We start from the raw sequence: 15346 nt of genomic DNA on the forward strand, positions 1-15346 counted from the left end.
TATACAAATAATTTCTTTCATAACAAAAATGAGATTCAAAATACTTCTCTCGTAATCATTATACTGTTAATTAGCTGTCAGTGTTAGTTCATTAAAAAGAAAGCAATTATTCTTGCACCCCCATGCAGAGAAGAGAAGCCATTTTGGAAAACTGTTGAATAATTAAGAATCTCCTGTATTTACTGCTGGGTGTGTACGTGAAAAATTTAGAAGGGGAACGGTAATCTAACAGGTGGGATAATTATCAGGTTAATTCGATCTGGTAATGCCAGACATGGCTGAAAGGCTTATTACATCAACATTTTTCATGTTTAATATCTGTGTGCCAGGATACATCTAGAATGAACCATTTAATAAACTAAATTAGAATAAAAAATCATCATGTATTTAATCATTAATATCCTCCAGGAATTAGATGGCTCAATAAATAAGCATGGAGGATAAAATAATTAGGATTAGTGACTGTTGCCAGGAACTGGAGATGAAATGCAGCCGTCAGCTGTTCCGTGTCTCAACAGATCCCTCAGAGAGGGAAAACATGCTATTACACAAGACCGCGGTGAAGCAGCGCAAAACTCTGCTGTCTCTTTAAATATATCACCTTTCTGCCAGGTCACCAGTTCACTTAATTATCAGGCGAAAGAGAGAAGGTAAGCGCTCGGGAAGAACTAATGATTCACTTTTAGACATTGTCAGTGGAATTGTGTATTTCCTCTATGATATCGTATTTCCCGTAAGTTGCATCTGATTTATAAATTGTACAAGGTAAAAATTGCATTGTTGAGAGGGGAACAAAACACAGATAAGTCACATTCTATGCTTTGGAATAGAAGATGTTTAAGCTGATTTAAAAAAAAAGAAAACAGTATCTATGGCTGTGTCCGAAATGTCCCACTACTCACTATATAGTGGACTATAGACCATTTCACAAGATGTAAACAACACTGGCCCAGAAGCACTTCCTGTTTCATTTTTTTAACACTACATAAAAGCTGGGATGAAATACAACCAACAGAACATTTAAAACTGAATCAAAAAGTTAAACAAACATCTTTAAGATGTTTTCTTTACATGTGAAATAAAGAAAACAGTTACAAACTGAAACAGGAAGTGCTTCTGGACCAGTGTTGTTTACATCTTGTGAAATGGTCTATAGTGAGCTCACCATTTTGTAGTGCTGTCCGTATGTGTAGTGATGATTATTATAACCTATGTAGTCCACTCAATGTATCCCAGAATGCATTTTGAAAAGTAGTGTACAACCGATGGTCACTAACCCAAGCCCTACATACCATCATGCATTGCGCTGATCGTACAAAAGACAGACGGGCGACAGCAATGACGTAATCAAAGGGGCCGAGAGACGATCGAGTAGTGTTCGAAAGTGGCGTTTCTATTATGCTGGTGAGCTCACTATATAGTGCTCTACTATATAGTGAGTACTGGTTTGAGTGGAGATTTCGGACACAGCCTATGTACTGTACTATGATATCACCCCAGCAGCACTAATGATGTCAGCATAAAATGTCTGAGTAGGGACAAAAATCTGACACACAGACTCAGCTTTCTTGTGATCCTCATTTATATATATATATATATATATATATATATATATATATGATTTATTATTTTAGAAGTCAGAAAGAAATATATTAAAAATAATAAAAAAAATAACAACTTTATAAACACTGATGTTTCGATTTACTCTCTGACTGATACTTTCATTCTTGCATTTTGAATAACATTTCATATGCATCAGCCAGCTAAATAAATTTAGCATAATGACATGTTGAAATCAACAGAATTCACATCAGCAAATGTTTACTTGTGCAGTACATAAACATAGACCCCATATAACATAGGCAAGAGTCAGTTTCTGTCAACTAGTGTGAAACTTTTCCATCTGGCAATTGTTGTTGTTCAGCACTGAAAGCTCTAGTTGACTCTGGTGCCGTATTTTAAGGGTGCTGACATGGGTGAGACAGAGTTTAGGAACAATTTTCTCCTTTTTTGCCGCTTCATTTCCTATTGCCAGAAAACAGCCTCCATTAAGGGAAACGGCTCAGCAGTTTGAATCTCAGATTAGAGTTAGAAGGGAAAGGTTGAGTTAAAAGGAACCTCCCAAGGCAAAAAGAGCCAGTATCGTTGAGTCTTAAGGTGAGGTCACATTAGTGAAAGTTTGTGGGCAAAAAAATGTCCACTGTTTATTGTCAATAGTTGATGCATTAAGCACAGCTCACAGAAAGTCACTTTCAAGCAGCTTTTGGTTGGTTCATGTGGCAAATCCATGAACACGAACCCGTTGGAAAGTCTGCATGGAGCTTTTTCAACCTGATACAAATTTCCCAATCATGAGGATTCATACTAAAATGTATGGATTTTGCCTTTGAAAGTCACCGAACAACAGAAAATTGAACTGCATCTTTAGGCACAAAAGTCAGTCTACTATTAGGCCTAGTATCTTAAACATGTTTACTACAGGTTAAAGTACTGGTCACACTGAGAAAAAGATAAGCAGGTTAAACGGTTTACAGTCTGGTGACAAACTAATCAAGCCATTGAGTCATTTTAGGATGTCACTGTACCACAGTCAATTTGGTGAGACATTTAAAGTAACCGCAGACAATCAAGGGCTCCTCAAACTGAAATGACTACCATCGGTCCTCGACAAGTGAAGAGACAATTGAAGAAAATGATAACAATCACCTCTTTGCCTTAGGGAAAGGTTACAGATATTTCATTTTTATTCAGGCGTAAGATGTCAAATCTGATCGATTTACAGGACAAAAGTGTTGCGTTTTCCACAGGAGGAGACAAATTGCTTTCTTAAGCTTTTCTTCATGTGTATCAGGTAAATTATTCTTTAAGGAGCAATTTGTTCCAGTTCAGATGTTCAGAGTAACCGGTGCTTAAAGGAAATGAAACTAAACAGAGACACCCTTTGTGTCTTTAATAAATAATACTGATTAACATGAGGATTCAGTTTGAAAACAAAAAAAAAACATGTTACACTAGACTGGCATCTTCTTGTCTAAATCATGTTGTTTTTACTAAATGGAAGGGTGGTGATTAAGACGACACAGGCTCTGCCATGGCCTGACTCATATTAGCAGGTTGTTTATGTCTGACTCCCTCTGAAATGGAAGCGTTCCAATGCTGTGTCAGCAGCCCACCCCTACTCACCCTCTCTATAACAACTAAAAGATATTCCAGTAACCGTCTGTTTGCTCAAAACTGCCAAATACCTTGCGCAAAGCTCGGGTTAAAATACTCCCTTACAACGAGGGAGTGAATGTGACCTCACAGATCAGATGCTCACAGCCCCTTTTTAAAACACTTCAGGCTGGAATTTACAAAGACCACAAACAGTTCGGACTTGACCTCTTCCAGAGCACACCTAAATAAACACAGACAGGGTCTGAGCTGCGGAGGACCAGCCGAGCTGGTGCGGCTGGAGGTGAAATAATATTTGGGGTGGTGGTGGTTGTTTCTTAGAATATTGTTTGAACTGAAAAGCATGCATACAACTTTAGTGGTTGTGCAATGTACCCTATGTTTGCCTATCAAAAAGTTGTATTTGGCTTCAACTTTTATAACAACTTTATTTCTCAAGAACTAGTAGATATAACGTGACTCAAGAGATTGAAATTCATCCAGTTTAGTATAATCTCCAAACCAAGAGTTTTGCAACTTCAGGAGATTTTTTTGAGGTCATCGGATGTAAAATTCACTTTTATATGGTGTTTGCATGTGTCTTTGCACCATATAATGAAAAAAAATCCATTCACTCCCTTTTTTAATCCTCAAAAAGTCTAAACACTCTCAATAATTAAGCCGTATGGATTTTCTTGATAATCAAGCTGTTTGGATTTTGCATGAGCAATATGACATGATGTCATATTGCTCATGCTCTGGGACTGACTGTCCCTTTATATTTATTAGCATATTTCCTGTGTTAGAATATTTCCAATTTTAACCAAAGTATGTTACATACTTTACATGAAGAGCCTAAAGAATCATGTGGAAAATGGGCATCAGATGACTCCTTAAAAAAAAACCCGGCAACTAAATCAAGAATATCCAGGACATTAAACCTATGTATTGTGTAACACATTAAAAATTCAACAACCAGCATATCTGATGCCCAACGTGGGGCATATCGTTTGTGAATTAAAGGGGTAATGAACTGGCTTTTTAATTTTTTTTATATTGTTGTCTGAGGTCAACTTATGACGTTCATTTGGTTTTTACATTAAAAAAACATTAAAATTAATAAGTAATAGGCTATTTTCTACCCTAGTTTTGAGCCCAGCTCAAAAACGCTCAGTTTTTATGGGCGTCTCGCATTGAAGAGTTGAAGGTAAACGCCCAGTGCTGTAGTTTTGCATATTCTAATGAGTTTCACTCTCGATCTGGTTTGTCATCACGAGGTAGGCTATGTTATTTAGCTATGCGTGTAATGCACGAATCGGTGGGCGGGGCTAAACCGGCCGTGTTGAAGTAGGCGTTGATCTTCGTCTGTGGGGGTGGTGTTTTATCCTCTTTGACGTCATAGTTCCCCACTTGGAAAAACGAGTCATTTGCTGAGCCTGGTGTCAATAAAAGCTTTTATTGGACTAACAAGGACGTTTTCAGTTCCGAAACTTAGAGGATATTCTTATAAGAATAAGAATTCTTATGATGACCTCTTGAAAATTTGATTTCTCAGTTCATCACCCCTTGAAATGGTGAACAAAATAAGTGTCGCATTCATGTCAAATCTGCCTTTGGTGGTAGGTACTTCCATATTTGTGGTATAAAAAAGTTATCAGGCGGGTTATTCATTATTCGGGTTATTCGGGTTATTCAAAGTTATTCATTTTTATGAATTTATTGGTACTTCTCACAGCAATGTGCAATGGTCGCAAGAGCTTTTTGGAAAATATTCTTGGATTATTTATGGAAAAAACGCTTAAGTCCAATTAGGCTTATTCTTGGTGGCAGAAATTGACAAAACGGTCTGTGTTTGATTGATTCCATACATCAGTAATTTTTTTTGAAGAATTCTGTTGTGAAGAAAGATGTGCCAACTTTTGCAGTCCACAGCTCGCTCAGAATTCTAATGAGCGTAACAAAATGCTGATGTGAAAATCTGTTTGAGGGTCCAAAATGCCAACATAGCACAACATTACAACTGCATTAGGGCAGCTCGTGACAGAAATATTGCAATGGAAAATGTTTATGTGAGAGCAAAATATGTTGCTTATGAAACATTGGACCACTATTTAAGTGACACAAATGACACATAAAACCCCAAGTCATTACCTAAAGTCAAGATGAAATGTCAGCAAGTCATTAAAGTCAAGATGAAAGATGAAATGTACCCAAAGAGAATGCATGGGGATTGCAATCTACACTGGCAGAAAGCATTAATGTGACCACAATCAAATTGTATGAGACAGAGGAGAGGCCATAATTCTTCATACTCTCGAGAAAACAATGGACCTCTCTATCATAATGTTATATGGTGAGGTCCAACATAATTTGAGAGTACTGAAAAATAGGTAAGCATGAAGCTATGGCACATTCCAAATCAAATGCTTTATTTTTGACATGCTTATTTAATATGCAAAATGCTAGTGTAGATAAAAATAAGTATTATTTATTTACTGTCTGCAAAAAAATGGGACTAAAGCAAATAAATAAACTGTCTGATTCCGTATAAAAAAATGATTAAACAGATCTTTGGAATTTATTCCTATTATTCAAATGTGGAACAAAGTGTGTAATATTTTGTATAACTAGCCTACAGCTAATCTGTGTATTACACCATGGTCCGTTGGCAACATGTATACCCATGCCACTGTCATGTGGTCCGGACCCTTGGATTGCGAGCTATGGATGGGGCCTACGCCAAAGAAATTAATTGCTTGCTGGGCTATCAATAAATGTATTTATTGTTACAGTATTTATTCTCCCGAGTCTTTTTGGTAGAACTAGGAATTTTGGGGTGGTACTATGTGCGTTTCGACCACAGGAACCAGGGTCTAAATGAAGTTCCGGGTAAAAAAATGTCCCCCTTTAGAAAGTCCCTGCTTGCGAGCATGCGAGGTAGTACTTTTTTCAAAGTTCAGGAACTTTCAATGGTGGGACTTGGCACTGAAGATGCTGATTGGTTGGGTTCATGTATGAAGGTATATTTGGTGCAAAACTACTGAACGCCTGTGACGGTGGAATTTGTAGTTGTACAAAATATAGCCACACATGTGTATCAGTAAATTTGAAGTCACAGAGAGAAATGTTTTAAGAGTTGCAAATTTGTAGATTTTTTATCTTCCACAAACACAACGCAACAGTTACACCTTCTCAAATTCCTCATTGCAGCTGCACAAATCCTATTCTACAAATCATAAAGTAAGAAATATACCTTCATATTCATGCCGCATTTTTATTGGTTGACTCCACACAGCATTTAATTTTAACTTTAACTTTTCAATGGGTTCATGTTCATGGATTTGCAACACTGACCAACAAAAAGCTGCTTGAAGGTGACTTTTTAAATGACTATTCTTCATGCATCACTAAACTATTGACAATGGACATTTTTTGCCCAAAAACTATCACTAATGTGACCCCACCTTAAGGCTCTTGAGACTGTCAGATTTTTAAAAATCTGTTAAAAAAAAGTCCAAATTGTTCTGGGTAATTTCGTTGGAAAGTCGAAAGAGGGAAACACTATACACTATTCCTTTTCACAAACTTTAAGCTAATCAAGTGCAAATAAGATAAACAAGATACATTATCTGACTGGATCCCTTACATGACATCCATTTATTCCTTACATAAGAGTTTAACAATGTATTTCAAAAGTGGAAAAAGCTAATTAAATCAGCAGTTTTTTTTAATCAGTCTCTGCTATCTAAATTAATCAAAGGCTGGTTTAGAGACACAAGGCAATCAAAAACAAATAAGCAAGTCCCTCATTTCCTACTAGTAAATGACTAATAGACGATCCATGGCAACTATAATAATCATGATAAAACCCTCAAGAATTGGTGAGGGTATATGAACTGGGTCACATGTCCGATTCATTTTTCATTCACTGAGAGCTCTGTCCTCTTGGATGGAGAGTTCAAGCAAACAGTTTCCGTCATGTCTCGCAGGACAAGGAGAGGACATCTTCACTGGACAAAAAAAAAACAAAACAAAAAACACCCAGTCAGCAGAACACTGAGCAATGAGCATCTAGGAAGACCTTGTTCTGATTGATCGAAGACACTGTAATAGATTTGAGTTAAATATAGTTTCCTTCCTCTATTGTTTAAGCTGAACACGGATGCTGGATGCTGTAATTTATCCACTTGATGTCTACTTAGATTAGAAGAAACATTCACTGTTACACTTTTCATTTAAAAAAACAAAGAAAATTATTAAGTGGTCCCAATTAAAATGTCATAATAAATGACAAAAACAAACAAACAGGCAATTACAAGTCATTATCAATCCAACTAATTTATCTGATATACAGTTTCAGAAAACACAATGAATCAAACCAGGCCCAATTCAAATATTTGAAGGGATTATTTAGAAGTTGTGACAAGTGACACAAAGCACTTTTCACAGACTAACTGCAGTACCGAAGTGCAGTGCGAAATGCCCATCAGTGTAATTATAAGGTTAGCAAAATAGTGGAACAGACGCCTCCTTACTCCCTGACTGGACACAGTCTGTGATTTAAAATGCCACAGAGTACTCAGGATATTTTAGTTACTCACTGACACTAATTAAAAGCAGCAGGTGGTGCTATTTGCGGAGAGGACGTGAGACAGTAGAGGAACAAAAGGCAAAAATCCCAACTGACCTGCAACACGCAACATATTTTCACTAATCTAAGCAACAATAGCCAATAACTCATTTGCTCAAAAATGAGTGGAAACTCAACTTGCAGTTGAAATAGTTGAATGTTGTCTAAGCGAAAACAAAACAATCTTCGCAAACATGTCTGAGGACTTCGACACAGAGGAAGACTTGCATTTTTTTGCCCAGTCATAATTATTGGAATCCGAATACATGGTACATGGATGCACCAGATAACACGTGACCAGCATCTTACATCATCAGCGTCACGTCACTGAACGCGGATTGACAACAGAACCAGAAGACAATACAGTGCGGAATAAAATCGTAGTTTTTGTTATATTTTGGACCAAAATGTATTTTCGATGCTTCAAAACATTCTAACTAACCCACTGATGTCACATGGACTACTTTGATGATGTCTTTATTTCCTTTCTGGACAAGGACAGTATACCAAACATACATTTTCAATGGAGAAAGCTCTCGGACTAAATCTAAAATATCTCAAATTGTGTTCCGAAGATGAACGGAGGTCTTACGGGCTTGGAACGACATGAGGGTGAGTCATTAATGACATAATTTTCATTTTTGGGTGAACTAACCCTTTAAAAATGCATTAAATTCCTCAAAAAATAACATTAAAGACATTCATAATGTTACAGAAGATTTCGAAATAAATTAAACGCTGTTCTTAACTGCTGTTTTGATAATAAGAAATGTTTCTTGAGCAGCGAAACAGAATTATTTCTGAAGAATCATGTGACTGAGGACTAGAGAAATGGCTGCTGAAAATTCAACTTTACTATCACAGGAATACATTTTTAGTAGTGAATGAAATTTATAAACAGGATTCATTTATAATCATCAGCATTTTTCGCCTCAGCTTTCATAGTTCATACAACAGTTGACATAATAAATCTCTCTCTCTTTCTCTGACATCTTTAGCTTGTCTATGCACATCAGAGACAATATAGTTTTAATTACAAGCAGAGAGCTTTAAGATTACAGGGCATCAGTTTTCTCACTCATACATCATTGTGCTAATGTGGAACAGAGACATTTTTGAAAGATCAAATGTGGTTAATTTAAAGCCCCATCATTTATTCAGGAGAGTACTAATGGAGCTAAAGACATAACACCGCTTAGTGGTGCCCTTTAAGTAATCATTCCTCCTTAGCCAACTAATTGACTGCCTGCAATCAACCTTATTTGGTTAGAATTTACTCATGTGTCAAGCTTTCTCCAGTTGCATTTTGAAAGCCTTTTAGGGATTTGTTCAGACTGCCAGCAAAAATCTGGCATGTTTTTAGGCATATTGGCAAACTCTAACCCTAAACGGGGTGTATTATGGAATATCAAAACATGGAATTCAAACAGGTTTTATTCCTAAAGCAATTTTCAATGAAATCAAATCAAATACAAAATCAGTTGCCAACCTATAAAAAGCGGGTTTTGCCATAAAAATGTTTTCGAATAAAATATCTTAAAAGAGTGAAACAAAATGAAGGACTTAGCAACTCCTACACACGAGCGACAGATCAAAACGAGCAACTAACCAGCATTAACATATTGTGTTCAGATGGCTTCACTCACTCCAAACAGAGGGATGCTGAGCTTGGCACGTTCTCCATTCAGCTGAACCCGCTGTCCTCCGCTAATGCAGAAAGCACAAGAATGGCCTAATGGAGCAGTTTGCAACAACCCCTGGAGATTAAGTCCAGTGTGAGAAAAAAAAAGTAATTCTGGATCAGACCTTAATCAGTAGGTGCTGAAACATTTCCCTGGAAAATCAGCACCTGACCTGACAAAGGCATTCAAGCCATAGGAAACAGTTGGAAGGAACATTATTCTGGCAGAAAAGAAGGCCATCAAATCCTTAACCCTTCCGGTGCCATATGAAATCTCAGAGGCAGTAAACACAGGTGCCATCTGTCTGAAATGACAACATGGGATACCTGGCTAATTTATAGTTTCAGTCATGTGACTGCCGTGGAGAACTGGTGATTACAGCTTAAGCCTGTTAATTTTTTCATTTGTTTCAAGCAGCAACTTTTTAGATACACCACTCAAAAGACGAAAAACAAAGACATGTGACCAAACTACAAGTTTTGGGCACTTGCGGTGCAATCAATGCAGCACCCGCAGCAGTATCCTACTGCACATTAAACTACTTAAGTTACGATGAAACAAATTGTGAAGCAAATCCAAGTGTATTACTTAATAAAATTAAATAAAGAGAGAGGATTCTTAATTTTAAGCATAGTTTGTTTCTTGAATGTTGAGATATTAAGTGGTTTCTTAATGTTTTTCTGTGGGAAAATGGTTAATGTGAAACATTGCACACTGCAATTAGATTTGCAATCTATTTGCTGGTACATAGCATGTTATATTAATAAGGTTTTTATTGAGTTTAGTCCCCCAATATCACTGTCTAAATGAAATAAGCCATATTAAGCATTTTCTTAATGGTTTTCAACCTGACATTTAATGTGTATTTATTTTCTAGGCATTGCTGCTTGCCGCAATATGCAAGAATCTTTAATAAGGAACATACTGAATTTGCCCTTTAATAGCACCATCTTATTACATTAGTTGGTAAAACCTTAGTACATTAGCTGGTAAAAATAACTAGAGGGCAGTGGAGGAAAGCCTTGTTTTGACATCACGTGAAGACCATGTGCAGCAGTAAACTTACACCCTACACCTCAGCTTTGCCTTAACCACCTGTGCTCCAAAATGAGCTAAATATGGCAAGCTAAGGTCATCACTACATATCACTTCAATCAAAAAAAAAAAAAAGTTAGTGTGAGGGGGGGCAAGAGCTGATCCTCTACCTGACTCCATCTTACCACAATACAAATTTTCAGTGCACCAAAGACAAAATGTAACCGAGGACTCACAATCGATTTCAACAAACTACAGATTTCTGCAGTAAGTACCAAGCTAAAAATCATCCACCATCAAGAACAATGAATATTAATGGTGCAATAGGTGATCTGGGAAATGCTAACTTTATGCAGAGACTATTTATATAGAGACATGCCACTTCCTCAACCCTTAATACAAGTATATAGGGAAAACCCGTAACACCAAAGATGGCCCCGCCCCTCCCGCTGGAAAGCCAATCGTCTGCTTTTAAGTCAAGTTCGAGTCATTCGTTCATCATGTGACAGCCACATAAGCCGAGTTATGCAGTCGGTACCGGATCCAGAATTGAATAGCTCATCTTTTGAGTATTCAGGTTCGAGTCATTCGTTCATCACGCGACAGAAGAACGAAAGACTCAGAAGTGAACTAATCATTTATCTTTTCCGGTACTGACAGCATAGACTCTATGGGAGTGACAGGAAGAACGAAAGACTCTGACCCGAACCCAAAGACTCGAGAGATGAACTAAAAATTTCTGTTTCCAGTACAGAACCTATTGGATGTTATGCATGCGCAGTAAACACAAAATGAACGAATCCCTCTCTAAGACAACTCGGTAGTCCCAAGTCGTTCAAAATGAACGAATCGTTCATGTCGCATGACCGATCACTTCATCACTAGAACACGCACAGACCAGAAGCGAGACGAACTGTGTTATTGGAGTATGTGTCATTCACTAGTGAGAAAACTTTCCAGTACAGTCAGCGAGTAAGAGCTACAATAATGAATGTAAACAATTGTTTGCCTGCCATTCTCGCTCTGTCTAAACTGCGTACATGATGAACGTGCTGATTTTGTATGATGCAGTGATATGCAAACACACGTTGACTTACAGGGAACACATGCTTTAATTTCCTTCGGACCGAACGTTTTTTGGTCCTACGCCTTCCACAGACGATACATATTAGACTGCTTAACATAGTGTTTGCTATAAGGATATGAGGAGATTTTCAACCATCATAACAAAAAAAATTCTGTGTAGAATCTCCTATTGAACCTTTAAAGACCCTCAAGTTTCAAAACACACCTCATCAGATGCGCTTTCTTAAGAGGGTAGGTCTAGGTCCTTTGGTCCACTAATGATGCAACGCTGTGCTTTGAGTATCAGAGTCTCGTCCATTATTCCTTGACATGTGGGAGGGGGGTGTGAACTAATCAAAGACAGCACATGGCTCAGCTCCCACAGGACTGACAATAATAATAGGTCATCTCACAGCATCACCCGGCTCACTTACGATAAAGAGGGATAATTCAATGTTAAACCTGTCATGCTAGATAAAGGAAGGCTGTTTCCTTGGAAATGGGCGGCAGTGGTGTTTTTACTCAGAGAACTTTATTCTTTGCAAACTAACGCTAATAAAAAATAGTTAAGTGTATGTCGCAAGATACAACAGCAATGGGTTTAATTTCAGCTTTTGAATCTTAAGGACATTTTAGATGCGTCAAAAATGTTCAATGTAAAAGTCTTCATGCTACTAGTATTCCAAAATTAATAATTTTCTTTAAAACGTACAAATGAACTTTTAAAGCTGCATTTACATTGGTCAAATCAAGGGGCAATAATTAAGATACAGATTAAACGGATTTCCAGATTAAGTGTGACATAGAGATTTAGGTTATGATTGTACTGATTAGATCATCTAAAGTACCTAAAGGGATTTACCTGATTAAAGCATGTTCCTGTATCAACATTCTTTTGTTGGACATTCTTTTGACTGAGAGTGTTGACTTTGCATGCGTAAGAATATTTCAATGTTTTCAGAATTTTGTCATATTTTCGGACAATCTACAAACATGTAAATTAAAGAAAAAGTCAATGGCCAAATCAGAATAAGCTGTCACCGCTCGTTTGGATATTAAAATTATGAGTACATGAATGTTGCTCCAGGAACAACCAATGGATGCTGAAGGGGAAACCAGACACGATCGTGTCACCTGGCGTCAACAGAAACTACGTATCCATGTGCCGAGCAAGAGGAATTCCAAACAATACAGTTGATGTTGGTGAGACGTAAAATGTCTTTTGCCGTTCCTTGTGCTAAACGTAAATGTAAACATTGATCTTAATAGCATTCAAAACAAAACACTCAATTTGTGGTAACAACATATTTGCAATATGTAAATCTAAATGAACAGGATCAGGTTTATAGTTGCGTCCCAAATATGCACTTTGGATAGCCTATCCAATGTACCATGTGTGATGTACTATGTGTACTGATTCTCTATAGATTAGTGGTGTGAACACACTACTCGAACTATTTACTAAAAAAAAAAAAATCATAGATTAGTGCATAAGTAAGCAAATTGGAACGCACCTCATGTTTTATCTGATGATGATCCTAACAAAGTAATTCGGTGTAATAGGTGGAGCTAGAAGGTCTAACCACACCATAACCCTACCCATAACTGTATCCCTCCTCCACCAATTAGATCCATTAGATAGGTGGAACTAAGGCTGCATCCAAAATCACATAAGTCTCTTGAGAAGGTACTTATTTTGAACAAGTAATTACTTCACAACTGCTAAAATGTTCGATAGTATGAATGTGTAGTATGGATGTAACCCGGCATACTACATTCCCCATGCTGTCATTATCATGTGACCTGATAGTAAAGTGTGCGCAATTCAGAATCTCGCCGAAGTTGTAGGTCAGCCGGGTACTTTTTTTGCCTACTCATTTACGAGTACTGTGATTTGAGACAAACGTATTTTTTCACATAATGTTTTTGGCCTACTAGTATGAAAGTATGTGATTCTTATAGTCTCGAATTGTTACTTATCTTGAAAAAGTGATTACTTCAAGGCTGAAAAAGAATCTTCTATATAGTATGAGTCTGTAGTATGAATGTAATCTGGACGTTGTCATTATCATGTGTGATCTAACAGTGTCAGTGGCTTAACTGCCGTTTTCAACTCCTCTGCCGTTCACAAGTGTCCATCATATGCACACTTCAGAATCTCATCAGAAGTAGTAGGTCAGCCGGGTACATTTGCCAAATCTTGAATGAGTAGGCCTACTGTGAATTCATAAAAAACGTATTTAGTCACATACTGTTTTTTGCCTACTTATAGAAGGGAAGTATGGCATTTCGGATGCAGCCTAGGTCAAGCTTAAACTATGACGTTCAGAGAGGGAAAGCTGGACGTCACCTGGCTCTGCAGTGAACACCACTTGGATAGTGCGTGAACGCCATACTGTTGCTATGGATACAACGCTATTTCGGTTACAGAGCTTGTAATCTTTTGTATAAAACTTTTGTGGTTACTGAAGTATTTTAAAGTCCAACATACATAATTTCAAGATCAACCCACTCAACTTTATGTTAGATTTTCATTGGTGGGGATTTGTAAGACTCCCCCACCGCACCCTTTCAACATTATACCATCTGCGTTCTAACACCTGATTGCCTTTTAATATTAGCCTACATTAAATATTAAAATTAAACGAATAGCCTCGCATTAATTTAACACAACATGATGAATGGCTAAACAGTTTTTTTTTTTTTTTTTTTTTACCATTTAATGGTGGCCATCGATTAAACAAATAATATCAAGTGCGGATGATAAAATGATAAGAAAACACGTTTAGCGAGTTTCTTACCTTTTTTCGACGCGTTTGCCCTGTGCTGTTTTAGCTGGTGAACTCTGGAGGAACGTTTCCTGTGTGCGTTCCTTCCTTCCGTCCTTCCTTCAACACCTAACGGGACAGGTAGCTAGCCAACAACTGACACCGCAACTCAATCGAAGGATATTAAAAGAATATGAGACTAACCTAAATTAAAAGTGCAAGTGCAATGGCAGACACGAGAAGCAATTAAAAAGCAAAAACAATTAAAAAGTGTCTGAACTAAAAGGACATGCAGGTTTTTTAGCTAGGGTCCGGGCGGTCTTTGTGTATACCTGCGCTTCTGATTCTGGCATACAGAGACAGCAGAGCGAGCTTGTCCTGCCGCTAGCTTATGGGCGGGGCCTATGCGCTGAGGGCGGGGCCAAATGCTGCTCAGTCTTATTGTGCTCCCTACTGTCCAGTTGAAGGAGTCAGATTTTCAATGCAATGCCATGAGCTGAAAATATAACATTTGTTATGTTTTATTCAGTGTATTTATTATTCATTTGTAAATTACTTTCTTAATCGTAAACTGTCAAAGAAAAAAACATAATTTGCATAGATTAAAAAAAGAATTTGACCAATAGAGTAAGGATTTTTTTTTATTCAAAAAATGTAATTTAATGGAATGTAATACTTTATTTAATGTAATACAATTTAATGTAATACTCCTATATATAGTTATTGTGTACACTTATTTCTAACTTATTTCATTATCTTTTTTATATTCTTATTTTTTAAAGGCATTTGACCCTCTGCTCTTTGCATGTCGATCAAAAAAGAGAAAAAAAAAATATTTCAATTAAATTAATGTATATTTTTGTTTTATAATGTTTTTTTTTATATTTGGTATGGTACTAATTTATATTTACACCGCATGCATTTATAATAAATTTATTCACTTTTTCAGCATAGACCTGAAAATTAAATTTTGTAAATCTTGAATGCTCTAGCTCAGAATTAAGTTTGCAGAT

The 15346-nt window shown here is 37.0% G+C and overlaps 1 protein-coding gene across 5 annotated transcripts in view; it reads right to left on the minus strand.

Moving 5' to 3' along the window:
• gdpd5b (glycerophosphodiester phosphodiesterase domain containing 5b) overlaps positions 1–14736 on the minus strand; it is a 47664-nt gene extending 32928 nt beyond the window's left edge. For 4 of the 5 annotated variants that reach the window (XR_005621542.2, XM_039662669.2, XM_039662649.2 and 1 more), the window contains exon 1: positions 14367–14736. The gene's annotated coding sequence lies outside the window, so the exon portion shown is untranslated. The remainder of the gene's footprint in view (positions 1–14366) is intronic. The other variant, XM_039662660.2, reaches the window with a different exon arrangement.
• Between the last annotated feature and the right edge of the window lie 610 nt (positions 14737–15346).

This window comes from Pimephales promelas, chromosome 16, assembly GCF_988280905.1.
Source record: "Pimephales promelas chromosome 16, fPimPro1.hap1.1, whole genome shotgun sequence".
NCBI classification, from domain to species: Eukaryota; Metazoa; Chordata; class Actinopteri; order Cypriniformes; family Leuciscidae; genus Pimephales; species Pimephales promelas.